This window comes from Andrena cerasifolii, chromosome 6 (genome assembly GCF_050908995.1).
Source record: "Andrena cerasifolii isolate SP2316 chromosome 6, iyAndCera1_principal, whole genome shotgun sequence".
Lineage (NCBI taxonomy): Eukaryota > Metazoa > Arthropoda > Insecta > Hymenoptera > Andrenidae > Andrena > Andrena cerasifolii.
In genome coordinates this window covers 3,453,197-3,468,898 of record NC_135123.1, presented here as the reverse complement: position 1 = coordinate 3,468,898, position 15,702 = coordinate 3,453,197, and the positions used below count along the sequence as shown (strand labels likewise).

At 38.2% G+C, this 15,702-nt stretch overlaps 1 protein-coding gene and 1 long non-coding RNA gene across 4 annotated transcripts in view; one reads left to right on the top strand and one right to left on the bottom strand.

Moving 5' to 3' along the window:
- The window catches only part of LOC143369734 (uncharacterized), a 167,250-nt gene that overhangs the window by 60,892 nt on the left and 90,656 nt on the right, over positions 1-15,702 (top strand). The gene's annotated exons all lie outside the window — the stretch shown is intronic.
- LOC143370476 (uncharacterized) lies at positions 11,546-12,757 on the bottom strand. Its single transcript, XR_013085624.1, has 3 exons — positions 12,691-12,757; positions 12,241-12,289; positions 11,546-11,589 (listed from the first exon to the last, which is right to left on the bottom strand). It is a non-coding gene; the product is annotated as an uncharacterized LOC143370476 (long non-coding RNA).

Here is a 15,702-nt window from a genome sequence, read left to right as displayed (position 1 = left end):
CCCTTCTTGGTCACACTGGGTCCAGTGGACCAGCTTTTTAGCTTTGGAGGTTGGTACCGGTAAGTTCCTGGCTTTGAAATGGCAGTTTACGGACATTTGGGGCTTCCTCTTTCGGTAGAGACTGTCAGTTTTTGAATCAGAATGTTCGTTGATGAGTGGCAGCCGTTACAAAAATTTCGGGTTTGAGCGTGGGTGCATCGAACCCATGTGTGATAAACGCGTAAATTTGATCGAAAAAGTGAGAAAAAAATTTCTACTCTAATTCGAGAAATTTACTTCAATAAAATATAATGTGTACAATGTGACAATATTTCCTTCCCTCAAGTTATGTGTGTGTATAATGAGTACGAACACAGAATGTATATGTGTGCTGAATACGCGGGAGGAGACTAGATTCAATTATTTTCATTGTTAAATTACTTTCATATGAATAAAAATAAGAATAATAAGAATTATTATAATAATAATAAATATTTATTTCTCTATATTAAACGTGTTTTTTTTTAATACACAATTCACCATATTCAGATCTGAAAATAAGTACCTTTTTTGAAACGCACAGTATGAAACTGTATATTTTTTAAAAAGTTTATATCTTATTACCCATACAGCACACTTCGTTGCGGCAACGTTGCACGGGGCGGACATAGAATTATTCCTGCAACGTTGCAACAATGTTGCGGGGCAATATTGCACGGAAACGTTCCTGTAATATTTCTGCAGCGTTACGGCAACGTTGCAGCAACGTTTCTACAATGTTGCTGCAACGTTCCTGCAATGTTGCCGCGACGTTGCTGCAACTACCATTTAAACCTAAAATATTCCTGTTGTTTTTGACACTATTCCTACCGCGACCGGTCAAATGACCGTTTTTAAAATTTCGATTAGAATTTCCTATATACAACGTAATTGAATCGCCTTTAAACTTCACGACTCTTCCTCAAATATACGTATGTACATGATATACTTCTGAATAAAAGAAACTATATTTTTATACTGTCAAATTGGCTATTATCTTCATTCTATATTAAAAAATATAAGTTGTGCTAAAGACCGGTCATTTGACCGATCGCGGTAAGAATAGGTATACAGTGTCGGTAGGAATAGTGCTAAAAATTTACTAAACGTGGTAACTTCATCAGCCAAAATCTGTATGAAAATTAGTTGAAAAATAAAATAGGTATTGTTTTAGTAAGAACAGCTCGTCTTTCAGGATTTTACACCTATCTGATTTTTTTGGTACACGTTGTCATTTAATTTCTTACTAAAACGCGACTATTCCATATTCTACAATGTTCAAAGTGTGTACTATAATTTTTGGGACTCGATTGGACCGACACAGTTCGCACCGTAACTGTTTAAAAAACGGCCGGGTCCATTGGACCCAGTGTAACCTCCGCGTAACTTTACAGAAGTGTGACCACGAAGGTGTAAGAAAAGCTTTCCAAAGCTTTTCCTAAAGCTCTCATTCTCCGAGAAATGACAATTTCAGGTTTCTGCAGACCAGAACAGCTCTTAAATTTGAGGTTATGTATCAGTCATAAAGTACGTGGGAACACATATGTACCTATTTCTTACAGTGTTTGGAGTTTAAGTGTTATATTTTCAGGAGAACGAAATGAATTTTAGATACATTGATCGCAGGTCGGCGATAATTCGTGCCTCGCGATCACAAATGTACAACGATCGATCGCCTTAAGGGGTCATGCTCAGTCAGGAGGCCGAAAAAAAGGGTGGTCTTTGGAAATTTTTTACTCAAAAGCTATAACACATTTCTCAACAAATCTTTTTTCCTTTTAAGGACTGCATCTTGTACTGTGCATCGTAATTTTTTTATTTAAAAATATTTATCAATAACTAAGATTTTGAAAAATCCTTCGTTCAAATACTAGATAATATAATATAATAAGTAAATTCTTTTGAATTTTTTATTTTAGTTGATCGACTTTCGAGCAGCAGTGGTCACCGCAGAAGCCTTTTTATTTAGAGAACCTTCGAGTAATGAACAATAACTTAATTATTAATAAATATTTTTAAACAAAAAAATTACGACGCACGGCACTAGATGCAATCCTTGAAAGGAGAAAAGATTTTTTGAGAAATGTGTTATAGCTTTCGAGTAAAAAATTTCCAAAGACCACCCTTTTTTCGGCCTCCTGACTGAGCATGACCCCTTAAGAAGAGGCACCTTCTCTGTTGCGTGTTTGCGACTGTTCAGCACGAAATACGAATCATTTCGGCATCAGTGACCCGTACTTAAGTAGGTAGGGTCAGGGTGCCGACAGTGGCTCAGGCGGGTACAGTGGATCAGGCACCCTGTGTGCGAGAGGAAAAACAATATCGTTGCGTCCTACTCACACATCAAGGCTCTGGCGATGCGAACGCAAACGAACTAAGTAGTCGCCTGCCTCCTGAGTCGACGCGTACACGTGGTACGATGGATTTTATATTTTCGTGTGTCCAAAGTTGTTTTTAAAGGTAAGTCTTCCTAATTTCCAGGCTGTGCTATGCGCCACATTATTACGCAGATGTCGTTCTATTGAAAAGTACATCTATTTTAGTTTATTTTGCTAGTGCAATCATATTTAAAAAGTCTAGTATTTTATGTGTGCTTTGAGGTTAATTATAAAACGGCAGCTCGGTACACAGTGGCTCCAGTTGCCGTGGTACACTGTGGATCATGATTCACTGAACTAAGGTCGTATTCGGATATATTGGCCGGTGAGTTTCGTGAGGGGTATTCTCCCACTACACCTTTATCTCTTTTAAATACTCATCGAAGCAATTTTACTTCAATTTTTTTTTAATTAACGTATTTTTTATTTTTAATTAATGTTAGAAGTTTCGCTGTTTTAGTTAAGCTTTTCATTTCGTTTGTGTTAATATCCACCATATTTGCAGAGACTAAATGATTAAATAAAACACTGATTTCACTATCATACGTGCCTTATTTTTTTAAGTCTTTCACATCATGATTCACTGTGTACTGTGGTGAGCCACTGCAGATTTTTTAATGATTCACTGTACCCGACCTGCAGTCCACAGTGGATCATTTCCCATGTTTTAAAAAAAATTTATATCTTTTTTGTATCGCTCGACATTACAAAATAATAATGTATTTAACAAGAAAAATTAAAAAAAAGTAAAAAAACCCGACTGCTTAAAAAAAAAAAATAAATTAATTTTTAATTTAATTTTTTTAATGTTTTTTTTATTAATTTAATTTATTTAATGTTTCTTAAGCAGTCGGGTTTTTTAATTTTTTAAATTTTTATTTAATTTTTTTTAATGTTTTTTTATTTTTTTATATCCTATAACATTCGGAACGACATGACAATTCTAAAGACACCTCATTTGTCCAAACCGGTGTATCCGTACAGACTCTAGAGCGTAACATGGACATACATAGCTTGATAAACACAATACCCTCCTTTGCGTGCCGCAGTCGGGTAAAAACACCCAATAACTAGGCTATGTTGATACCAAATTTCAACCCCTTTGCTCCATCCATTACGAAGCTACAGCCCTCCATAAAAAGACTGATCCACTGTCGGCACCCTGACCCTACCTAATGTCCCTTATAAGTCAAACGCGTAGTGGATGCGTGGGTAACCTGTCCACTGAGGAAGCAAAAGCGTCTTTGGGATTAAAAAATTACTGTACTCTTATGGTAAAATATTTACATCATCCATTTTGATGTACAAGTACTGAGGGGATTACATTGCTTCAAGCTTCTCGATTACATTGCAGCGTTGTGGCATTAATGCCACCTGCTTAACTTCGTATGCTCTTCGTTAATCAGATCCTGGCAAGTATCGTTCGATTACACGCACAGACCTGGGAATGTACTATTAGTTTCTCTCAGCTAGTAGGAGAGCTGAATAAAGTTCTTAATGGAAGACACTCGGCTGGAACAAACGAAAATCGTCTTCTTATTATAATCATCTTTAAAATGTGCGAATCACGTATATTACACGGGGGCCTTCGATGACACCGGCAGGATTAATATTTCTGATACGACACAGGCTCATTGCATTTCCAGTTGGAAACTGCTTCCTCTCCTCTTGGTACAATCACCCCATATGAATCATTAAAGAAACAATGCTGAAGGCAGTGGCGTATCTATCATATGCGTGGGTGTTGCAGCTGCACCGACGCGACGCGGGTTGAACCTTTGGAATCTTGACCGTGAGTTTTTATAGTTTTTCGTTAGCGGCGCATGTATACGCCCTATCTGAATTTAAATTTCACTTTTGCGAACATTAGTACCTAATGCAATTGCCGAATGTTCCCCGCTGCCTTTTGTCACTGTTTTATTTTCTTCTTTTAAAGAAGTGTAACTTTTTAGCTCAGGTGTCTTCGGTTAGGCGTGGCAGAAATTTCGAGTTTCTTTTTGTACCAAGTTGTTGAGTTTCACTTCTATAGTATGCACTATTTTTATCTTGCTCCTTTCGAAACGTATCGCATTCAATTTACGAAATTTAATTGGATTTTTTTTTATTATAATATCGAATGTAGGTTGCATGGTGCGTATTCTACATGAACAAATAAGATGCAAAAAAAAATTACACAAGGCTTCCATATCGAGGAAATCTTTTTTGAAGGAGAAACCAATTCTTACAATTAAGTTTGTAAAGACGATGGGTGCATTATCATTTTGAAAAAGACAAGAAGAACGGCAAATCCAAATCTTCAAGTATAAATCAGGAAATGTTAGCTTGTACTTTGTACCGCAGGCCACATCATCTTCTCTAAATTAATTCGTAATATTCTCAATTGGAGATTAAATAAAACTTACAATTTGGTACTAATCAAAAAATTAATTGGTAAAATTTATTTATTTGTAAAATATTTTACATATTAATTTAGGAGATATTAAGAAGTCCGAGGAAACACATTTTACCCCTTTTCACCCCGTTAGGGACGGTATTTCCAAAAATCCTTCCCTAGTGGGTGCCTGCGTCATAAAAACAATGTACGTTCTAAATTTCATGTTTCTAGGTTAAACGGTTCGAACTGGGAGTTGATGAATTAGTCAGTCAGTCAGTCAGGACTTCTTCTTTTATATATATAGATAATTGTTCAAGAAGCTTTCGGACATCTTCCGAACAATAATTACACTGTCCAACAGCCATTTTGGTCTCTAAGATTCAATAACCGCTTCTTATAGATTTTTGTGCGCTGAACACGAATCCGCAAACCGTTTGTCGCCATCACCCTCAGTTTTTGAGAAATTCGATTTTGAAAAAAAAACTGCAGCTTTTCAACTTTGAACAACTTTTGTGTCGAAACAGTAATAGTTATTCGGTTGCTGGTTCCGTCAAATTATTCTATGAACCCTCGCGAACACAACGATATAAGTTATTATTGCATTATAAACATTTAAATATGTTTAAACATCGATCAAAAGGAAAAGTACACCCGAAATGCACTCATTTTTGAAGATATCTTTCAATTTATTTCCAAAACTAAGGGTCTAGGAGAAAATCTGACTACTCCACGCGATGCAGCGGACATTTTTCCTTCGGACAGCATCAACAGAAGTGGTAAGACACATTTTGTTTTCAATACAGAAGCGAAATAGTTTGGCAAAACGTGCGGCGTCGACAGTGGTAGTCACGCGCGTTAAGCGATTGTGTTACGCTGAGCGGCAGTGTATCGCGCGCCGCCGCTGAGTACCACTGTCGACGCCGCACGTTTTGCCAAACTATTTCGCTTCTGCATTGAAAACAAAATGTGTCTTACCAGTTCTGTTAATGCTTTCCGAAGGAAAAATGTCTGGTGCATCGCGTGGAATGGTCAGATTTTCTCCTAGACCCTTAGTTTTGGAAATAAATTGAAAGATGTCTTAAAAAATGAGTGAGGTTCGGGTGTCCTTTTCCCTTTGATCGTTGTTTAAACATAATTAAATACTTATAATTCAATAATAACGTATATCGTTGTGTTCGCGAAGGGTTCATAGAATAATTCGACAGACTGTGCAACCGAATAACTATTATTGTTTGAACAACAAAACATGTTCAAATTTGAAAATTTGAATTTTTTTCAGAATCGAATTTCTCGAAAACTGAGGGTGATGGCGATAAACGGTTTGCGGATTCGTTTTCAGCGCACAAGAATCTGTATGAAACGGTTATTGAATCTTACAGAACAGAAAAAAAGTTGAATTTTTTTGGACAGTGTTATTGATGACAATTTGTCGTTCATCTCTGGATTTTACTTACAGTATGTTTAAGGTATGTTTACATAACTCGTACCTATATAGAATAAAAGCAACGCCTACACTCATTGATAACGTATAATGCAAGTACTTGAAACAATAAATAATTCGTTATCGACACAAATGATTATCCGAATATTAATCAGATATTTATTCGCCCATCTACGTTATTTAGACGTACAATATTTGTATTTGAATTAATATTAATTATACTCTAATATTAACTATCTCATACATTAATAACGAACAAAAAGTAATCTCTATTTTGTTATTTGTCATCCGAATAAAATTGTGTCTACAATTGGTTTTAATAAAGTTCTTTTTCATTTTACCGGGTGTCCCAGCACTAGGTATCTAGTAGCATTTACAGCCAAGAATGAACTGATTCTTTATGCAAAAACAAGTCGAAATACCGAATTGTATACACACATACATACTCATATCACTTAAGAAAGGGGTGTTCCTAACAAAGGAGCACATTTTCCAGTTAACCTTTCGAATATTTTGCTTAATTTTATCGCCAGCGATACGTTCGGGAGGACATCGTAAGAAGAAGAGGTCCGTTATCGAAGAATAGAAAGAGGGAAAAGAAGGAAAAATAAATCTATTTACTTTGAAGGTATCTCGGTTGATACCATACGGTAGACTCCCACATGGAAGCGAACCCTCTCATCGCCCAGCTTATTCATCGTGTCAGAGGTACGCGATATTAAAACGACACCTCGTATCGATCTCACTTATCGATGCTATAGCTCAGGCGGCGAACAGTAGCGCATTTCGAGCACGCTACCACGGGGTGGTGAGCATGTGCTGCGGCGGTGCGGCCGAGAGCGGAGGACTAGCAAAAACTTCACCACTAGCAGGAGTAGCAGGGGCGAACTTTATTGAATGAAAATGCCGGTAGGTTTTTGCCGGGTCGTCAGCATCTCTCGCGGACCGAATGAAACAATGGCCATTATGTGGAACACTCGCGTGCCCATATATACATACATATATGCATGCGAACACGTGTGTATTACATGTTTTTAAATTTATACACGTACACTGAAGCGCGCATGCACACCATGTTACGCTGGCGCACACGGACATTTCGTGTCTACGAACGTGCGGGGTCTCTGCACGGGACAGCTGTTCCTACTATTATACCTGGTACGGCCGCATTATGCCTTAAGGACAATCGTGGGAATTCCATTAAGTGGCCTTGAATGGTTCATTCATGTCGATCAACTCTTTTCCTAACGCGGTTGACAGATCAATCGGCTCGGGCTGCCCGGGCACCAGCGCTCAGCGACCGGCGGCCCACAGGATTTCCCCTGCTGCGTTCCTCCCGCTGACTCGTCCTCCAAACGGAACAGAGACGCTGAAGTCAATTACATACCTCGTGTGCACGCCGTACGAATCGATCTCTTCTTCTTCTTACCCGCTTCTCTCTCGTTGCTCTGCTATCCGGCGAATCGAATGGTATTCCGTCCGCGTCATTTAATGTCGCTCTTGTTTCTTTTCATCGCGGAATTCTGGCGGTGTCACCGGGCGCAGAGAGGGAGAGAGATTGACTTCTTCTTAATCGGAATATCGATCGAGCAGCTCGATCTTGGAGAAACGACCGCGTTTTTCTGCTTAATTTCTTTTCCGTTCAACTGGAATGCCATGTAATTGGTTGAATTCACATATTGCGGAGGATATTGAAGGGTTTAGAGCATGAGACTGAATATTGATATTGATGACGGATAGGTTATTTCACTAGGACGCGAGACACTTGTAGACAAGATTGCCTTATTATCGATTAGGGGGAAGTAAGAGGATACTTCGCGTTTTGTTTTTAGATGCTGATATCAGACAAGTGCATATTCTCTTAATGAGGAAGATGAGTGCAACTTTTTCCCACCCGTGGCGCCACCAGCGCGCGTGTAAAACAATATGTAACTACCCACTTTATACATTTCACAAATGAAAAATTCGCGCGCAAACCATTCGCGCATGCGCACTCGTGCGAAGCCGCAGTACATGCGCTAGTGGCGCCCTCTACGTCGAGCTTTGCGTCATCCTCCCGATTTTCATAGAAATGTGACCCCTAGCGGGTTACAGTAGGACTATGCATCGAATAGCTTGGCGGCTATGGATCGACCACTGACCCTGTCGGAAGTTGTAAAAAGTATCGCAACTACACTGCGTTCCATATAAGAGTGTACCAATGCCCCTACCGATTGGCGACCGAGCCGCGCAGCTCCCACGGATCTGACACACGCGATTGGGCGTAGCACTTTCGCGATTGGTCGTAGCACTTTCCCTGCCGGTTTACCACCAATCAACAGTGTATCCCTGCGCGAAACGAGTATGCTCTAATGTGGAACGCAGCGTAAATAGCTTGGGTCTCGAATTGTCTCGAGTCGCAAATTGCTCGATCAAACCGCAAGCGCAGATCTAAAAGAATTTTATAAACAACAGTAATGTAGGAGTAAGTGATTTTGCACGTTACGAGAGCACGCCGTAAGAAATTACAAAGCGCCAGTTATTAAGAGTATAAAATATCTATGGTAGACTTAGCTGAAAGGTAATCCGAGTATATACTCCCAGTCACTTAAGAAGGAACCCGTTTCGCGCATGTAGAATGAGCTCATTGGCTCCGAAAAAGCGTTGGTGGGGGTACAGCCAATAGTGGCTTCTCCCGGCACCAATGAGCGTCAAGCTGCGCAGAACCGGTCTAAACTCGTCGGTCGGCAGGTTCCTTCTTAAATGACACGGAGTATAGTTGTGTTTGATCTGATTTTCATCGTGACAGTCAAGCTAATCTGTTAAAATTATTTTGAAGAAAAACAAATTGAAAATGTAGATACTTCATTTTTATATGTATCAATGGATGTTAACTTGTCGTGTTTATTTACTGGACGCTTGCTTGAAATGAGCTGAAAGGTGACTTACTTAGGACAGTCCCAAAAAGTCCTCAGGATAAACTCATGCTCGGGACGAACCTACAGGGGAGTCCTACTATATGTGTGTATACATGTATGTGTGTAGGTATCTTACGGTGCAAGTACAAAATCGGTAGATATACCTACACATTTACCAGTTTGATAGGTAAATGTGAATACAGTTCCTGAGAAGACCATTTGCCAACGTATATAGGTAAAAGTAAATATAAGTATTTGATGCACTTGAATATTGAGGTTAGAACGAGATTGGAATAATTTTACCGTTTATTGACGAATAGAAAATTAAGAAGCTAGATCTTATTATCTTCCTTATATACGAGAAAGAGAAAGGAGCGATATAAATTCTATTTTAAAACATTGTCATTTTATATTATTTATTGCAAGGAGTGCTACTTACCACTTCTAATTGCACAAAATTTTAGCAGCTTAACAGCTATGCATTATGTTTTACGTTTTAGAACCAGAGTGGGCCGGATTTATAATTTGCCGCCTTTTGGGTCTTTTTTAAGATATCTAAATGAAATTTTCGCCAAAAAATAGGAAAAAATTATTGCTTTCCAATGATGTATAATTTAATATTTTTTGCATTTATTTATTTATTTTTTAATGTTTTTAACTTATTTGTGATAAAAATAATTAATTCTGTTTATTTGCTACCTTATTTATTGCCCTTTACAGTGGTTTAAGTAAAATGTTTGGCAAACGTTTCGTTTCCAAGTTATAAGGAAAAGTCGAATAATAAAGGAAAGTAGCAACAAATCGGTTTGTTTAAATTAAAGACCAGGCTTTTGCGATAAATATCTTCTTTTATTAGTAACTAATATAAACAAATCCATTAAAAAAATTTCATGCGATATTTTTCAAAGACAATGTATATCTTCCAATCGCGAAAAAGTTCCACTTTCGGACCAACTGCAATATTTTCAGCACACTCTCCTCTAAATAATCACGCAACGATCATTTCCCCCCTTGTCCCACTGTTCAAAGTATTAGTGTTTAAAGTTATCAACGTTTAGTCAGCTTTACGTACACGTCTTCTACAAATTTGAGTTTTGAAAACAACTTATATGTATTTACTTTAAACTATGTATTTTCTATCATTATTTATGATAGTTTCCCATCTAAGCGGAACTTATGTTATGCCCCTTTTATAAAAATCTTCGGATTTATCATTAAATAAAGAACTTATTGCACTTCATGTGGGCTCGAAATTATTCAAGTTTTTCCAGTCTAAAGTGCTTTATATTCCTTGAAATTCTACCTTCAAAATAAGGTTTTTAAGATGAAGTTTTTAAAATTGACGCCGCAATGAGCTGTTAAAGACAGCGGTGCGCCCTGTTTTAGGTACATAAGCGAGCCGCGCCCGTGCGCGTCCCTGCCATGGTTGGCTGGTCCTACCATTCGCAGCCCATACTACTTTAATGAGGTCTAAAAACAATGTCATTCGTCCTACTTTACAAATCCTTTCGTTCTTTACAGTCTTCAATTTAAAGTAATTTAAACAAAACGATATTTGACTGCATTCCTTTATTTTTTTATTTTTCCTTATAAGTTGCAAAAGAAAAGTTTTCTGAACACTCGATATAAACCGCTGAAAAGGACATTAAATACAGTGCCAAGTGAACAGTTTTTAATATTTTTTATCAGATTTAAGTTAAAACAAAAATTGAAAAATAAATTAATGTTAAAAATATTAAATTATCAACATTAGATGGGAATAATTTTATCCTATTTTTTTGGCGTAAATTTCATTCCGATATTTTAAAAAACGCCCCAATGTCACTAATATCCCTCTGGATGGAAGGAGTCCACCACCTCCTCGTGCTTTCCATTGAGCAATGACACTTTTTCAATCTTGAATCTTTTCGAGCCAGTCAACCGATTTCGAGTGACTCAAAAATTCTAATACTACGCCAAAATTCAAGCCAATAACAACAATTATTACTTAATGAGAATGGATATTTCATTTAATTCTTAGGTTCAATATAAAAGCATGTAGTGTATATTATTCTGAATGGCTCAAATTACCGAATACTACTTAGCACTCACTGTCCACAATCGATAGCCACTAATTTAATTCGCGAAATCTAAATTCATTATTAATTTTTCTACGTATGTACATTATTAATTATGTATATACAATCAGCTATAAATTTATATGAATGTTATATAAATAACTTGTGCGCATAAAAATCGTGCAGGTGCACTGCCATTTATAAGTATTAGGACAGCTGCTGTATTTGCAGAAATGTGACATTTCGTGCTTATACAATTTTGCACTGGTTTTGTACTCTAGTTTTAATTTAAAATACCAAATAAAGTAAAATTTGTTAGAGTTTGTTACGAGCCGGGGCTGCGGCAACGCGAGAGGTCGGCGAGAAAAAGGGTACTTCCCAAGGAATACGGTTTATGAGTTTGTTAGTTAGAGGCCGGACGAACCTGAAGCGAAATCAGGGGGCCGCTAGGATTATTGGAAACGAGGACGAACCTGATGCGAAATCAGGGAGCCTCTAGGAATGGAGTCAAACACGGACGAACTTGACTTTAATGATCAGGGAGCCGCAGGAGGGTGATTAGTCGTGAACGAACCCGATGCGAAATCGGGGAGTCACTAGGATGATGTCCTCAGACGAACTCGACGCGTAGTCGAGGAGCTGTTAGGGGGGTGTATTATTCACAGACGAACCTGGTGCGAATCTAGGGAGCTGTTCGGAAGTTGGTAGATGTACAGACGAACCTGATGCGAAATCAGGGAGCCTCTAGGAATGGAGTCAAACACGGACGAACCTGACTTTAATAATCAGGGAGCCGCAGGAGGGTGATTAGTCGTGAACGAACCCGATGCGAAATCGGGGAGTTACTACTAGGATGATGTACACAGACGAACTCGATGCGTAGTCGAGGAGCTGTTAGGAGGTTGGATTATTCACAGACGAACCTGGTGCGTAACCAGGGAGCTGTTAGATACGGACGAACCTGATGCGAAATCAGGGAGCCCCAGGAGGGTTAAACGTGGACGAACCTGATGCGAAATCGGGGAGCCACTGGGTTAGAGAAGATTCCTTGTTTTGGTGTTGGTTGCGAACGAACCTGATGCGAAATCAGGGAGCCGCTAGGATTATCGGAAGCGAGGACGAACCTGATGCGAAATCAGGGAGCCTCTAGGAGTGGAGTCAAACACGGACGAACCTGACTTTAATAATCAGGGAGCCGCAGGAGAGTGATTACTCGTGAACGAACCCGATGCGAAATCGGGGAGTCACTAGGATGATGTCCACAGACGAACTCGACACGTAGTCGAGGAGCTGTTAGGAGGTTGGATTATTCACAGACGAACCTGCTGCGTAACCAGGGAGCTGTTGGATGCGGACGAACCTGATGCGAAATCAGGGAGCCGCAGGAGGGTTAAACGTGGACGAACCCGATGCGAATTCGGGGAGCCACTGGGTTAGAGAAGATTCCTTGTTTTGGTGTTGGTTGCGAACGAACCTGATGCGAAATCAGGGAGCTGTTCGGAAGTTGGTAGATGTACAGACGAACCTGATGCGAAATCAGGGAGCTGTAGGATACGGACGAACCTGATGCGAAATCAGGGAGCAGTAGGTGGATGAGGTTTATTTATTTATTTATTTATTTAATTTTTTATTTATTTATTTATTACGGAACAAGCCCAATTTGTACAATAAAGAAAAACAGTGGTATACGTACAAGAACTAGAAGAAATAAAAAGAAGAACAAAAGACAAAAAAAAACTAAATACAGTTAAGTACTGCCGCTATCTTAATCTATGACAATTTTGTGCAGATTGCTTTGGAATGTTTGCAATGATCCCCCGAAAAAATTTATGTGGTCTGAGTAGGAATTGGCAACGCCGACGATCCGATTTACAGGATCGCGAGCACCAAACTTAGATTTGGTGCTTGAACAATAAAAGGGTGTTCTTCCTCTTAAGTTTCTGGATGGTGCATAGAGGGAGATATTCCGCAAAAGGGCAGGACAGTCGATGCAACCATTAACGATCTTGAATAAAAAACATAGATCGGCAATTCGCCTACGCTCCGATAACGTAGATAGGTTCAGGGACGCAAGAATTTGGTCATAATTGTGATTATCGCGTGACATTGGACGGCCCAGTTTGTAAGCGGCAAACCTAAGGAATTTGTGCTGAACTCTTTCTAGCAGTGAGACGTATTTCAACTGCAAGGGTGATCATATTATAGACGCATATTCTATTATAGGCCACACTACAGTGATATATAGCAATATTAAAGTATGAATATTCTGGAAATCCGACGAGAAGCGTAAGACAAACCCGAGTGTCCTAATAGCAGAGTTAGCAGTGACTCTATAGTGTTTAGAGAAGTCTAAACCCTAAAATGCTTTCGCTTGTCACACACCACAAATGGGGGTGATGAGCTCGACCAACTGGATCACGACCATGGGAACGGGAGTGACGTGACCCTAACCCAGACCTAACTCATTTTTGGGACTATATAAACCCTTTGGTTTCAACCCTCTTTGGTAAAAATTCTATGTATAACAATGTAGCGCATATATATAGCGCATAATTCCGTCGACATCTACTACTTTATCAGTGAAAAAAAACTTCAAACCGATTTACCGATTTACCGGTTTGCGATCCCTAAAGAGGAGGGAAGAGGTTCTCTGAGCAACTGACCAAACACATGAACCGAGGTAACCTCAGATAACTTCAGGTACAAAAAACCTGAGGCGACCGACGCGAACCTAGATGTGAGAGCGAAAAGTTTCACCGAGGCGAGGCGGGGCGTAGTGAGAGCCTATGTATATCAGTTCTCAAGTTCGATTCGTATTATTTATTAACCAGCGGCCGTAGCCGCGATGGAAAACACCGGTTCTCGTTAGATCACCGAAGTTAAGCATCACGGGGCGGGGTACTGGGGAAAGATGGGTGACCACCTTTCTCCCGGTGCGCTGCTGCTGCTGGGACCCGAAGGAAAGAGGAGGGGAAAAAGAATGGGACTTATAGTTCGTTGGGCAATATAAGCAAAAATAAGCTTGAAACCGCCATCCTGCTTAAAACACAGGAAAACAATAAAAAAAACAAACAAACATTATTTATTAAACTGACGTAGCGTAAATGTTTCTTTGCCAATAAGGACAACGATTTGATATTGAGAAGTTGAACATTTTGATGCGTATTGTGGAATGTTTTCTGGAAAAATAACTAATGCTCTCGCTAATAAAATAATTCTATTGGTAATAACGTTTGTCAGAGGAGTAAGAAAATATAAGGTGAGAGAAAGATGTAAAAGGAAAAGAAATTGAATTTTATTAGTACCTTATAAAATTAATAATTGAAGAAAGAAGTAACAGTTTAATTCAGAGATCAGAAATAACAGTTATTTCTTTAATTTTTTCGAGAAAAAAATCATTGAGAAAAAGTTCATTTTTATTTAAATGGAAGTCAGTCTTAATTAAATACTGCATAACTTTTCCGAAAAATCAAGTGATTAAGAAACATTAAGATTTATCTGTTTTGGTTACTGATAACCATTATTGTCTACGGAAATATTTTTTGGTCACTAATCACCGTTATAGACGACGGAAATTGTTTTCGGTTACGAATAACCATTATCGATGACCAGAATTTTTTTTGGTTACGAATAACCATTATCGTTGACAAGATTTTTTTTGGTTATGGTATAACCAATATCTATTGCGGGAATTTTATTTTGGTTACGGCGTAACCAATATATATTGCGGGAATTCTTTTTTTTTTTTTGTTTACGGTATAACCAATATGAATTGCGGGAATTTTTTTTCGGTTACAGTATAAGTATTAAACTATAGAATATCTGAAATGCGAACTGTGGGTATTTGGAGCCGCGACGCGCTGTTGAAAAGAGATAGTTGCACAGCGTGGGAGGCTGTTTCACTCTTGCACACACGTCTATACCTGCCTATACTCAAATGTACTACAGAACAGAAGTACATTTACTACAGGATGGTGTATGATATAGGATAGACACCCATTCAATGCCACTATCTCACTTGGCCTGGCCAGTCCGGGGTTATCCGTACCGTATTTGCATTCCAGATATTCTATAGTTCAATAGTTATACCGTAACCAAAAGAAATCCCGCAATTCATATTGGTTATACCGTAACCAAAAAAAAATCCTGCAATATATATTGGTTACGCGGTATCCAAAATAAAATTCCCGCAATATATATCGGTTACGCCCTAAGCAAAAAAAAAATCTTGTCAATGATAATGGTTATTCGTAACCAAAAAAAATTCTGGTCAACGATAATGGTTATTCGTAACCAAAATCATTTTAAAAAAATATTAATCCTTATGCCATAAGTATAATTTAAAAATTTAAGTATATTTTAAAAATAAGTATATTACATATAGTAATAAAAATTTAAGTATATTTTAAAAGTAAGTATATTACATATAGTAATAAATTTTTAAATTATACTTATGGCATAAGGATAATTTTTTTTTTAAATGATATTTTTTTAAAAATATAATATATATATTATATTTTAAAAATAAAATAAAATA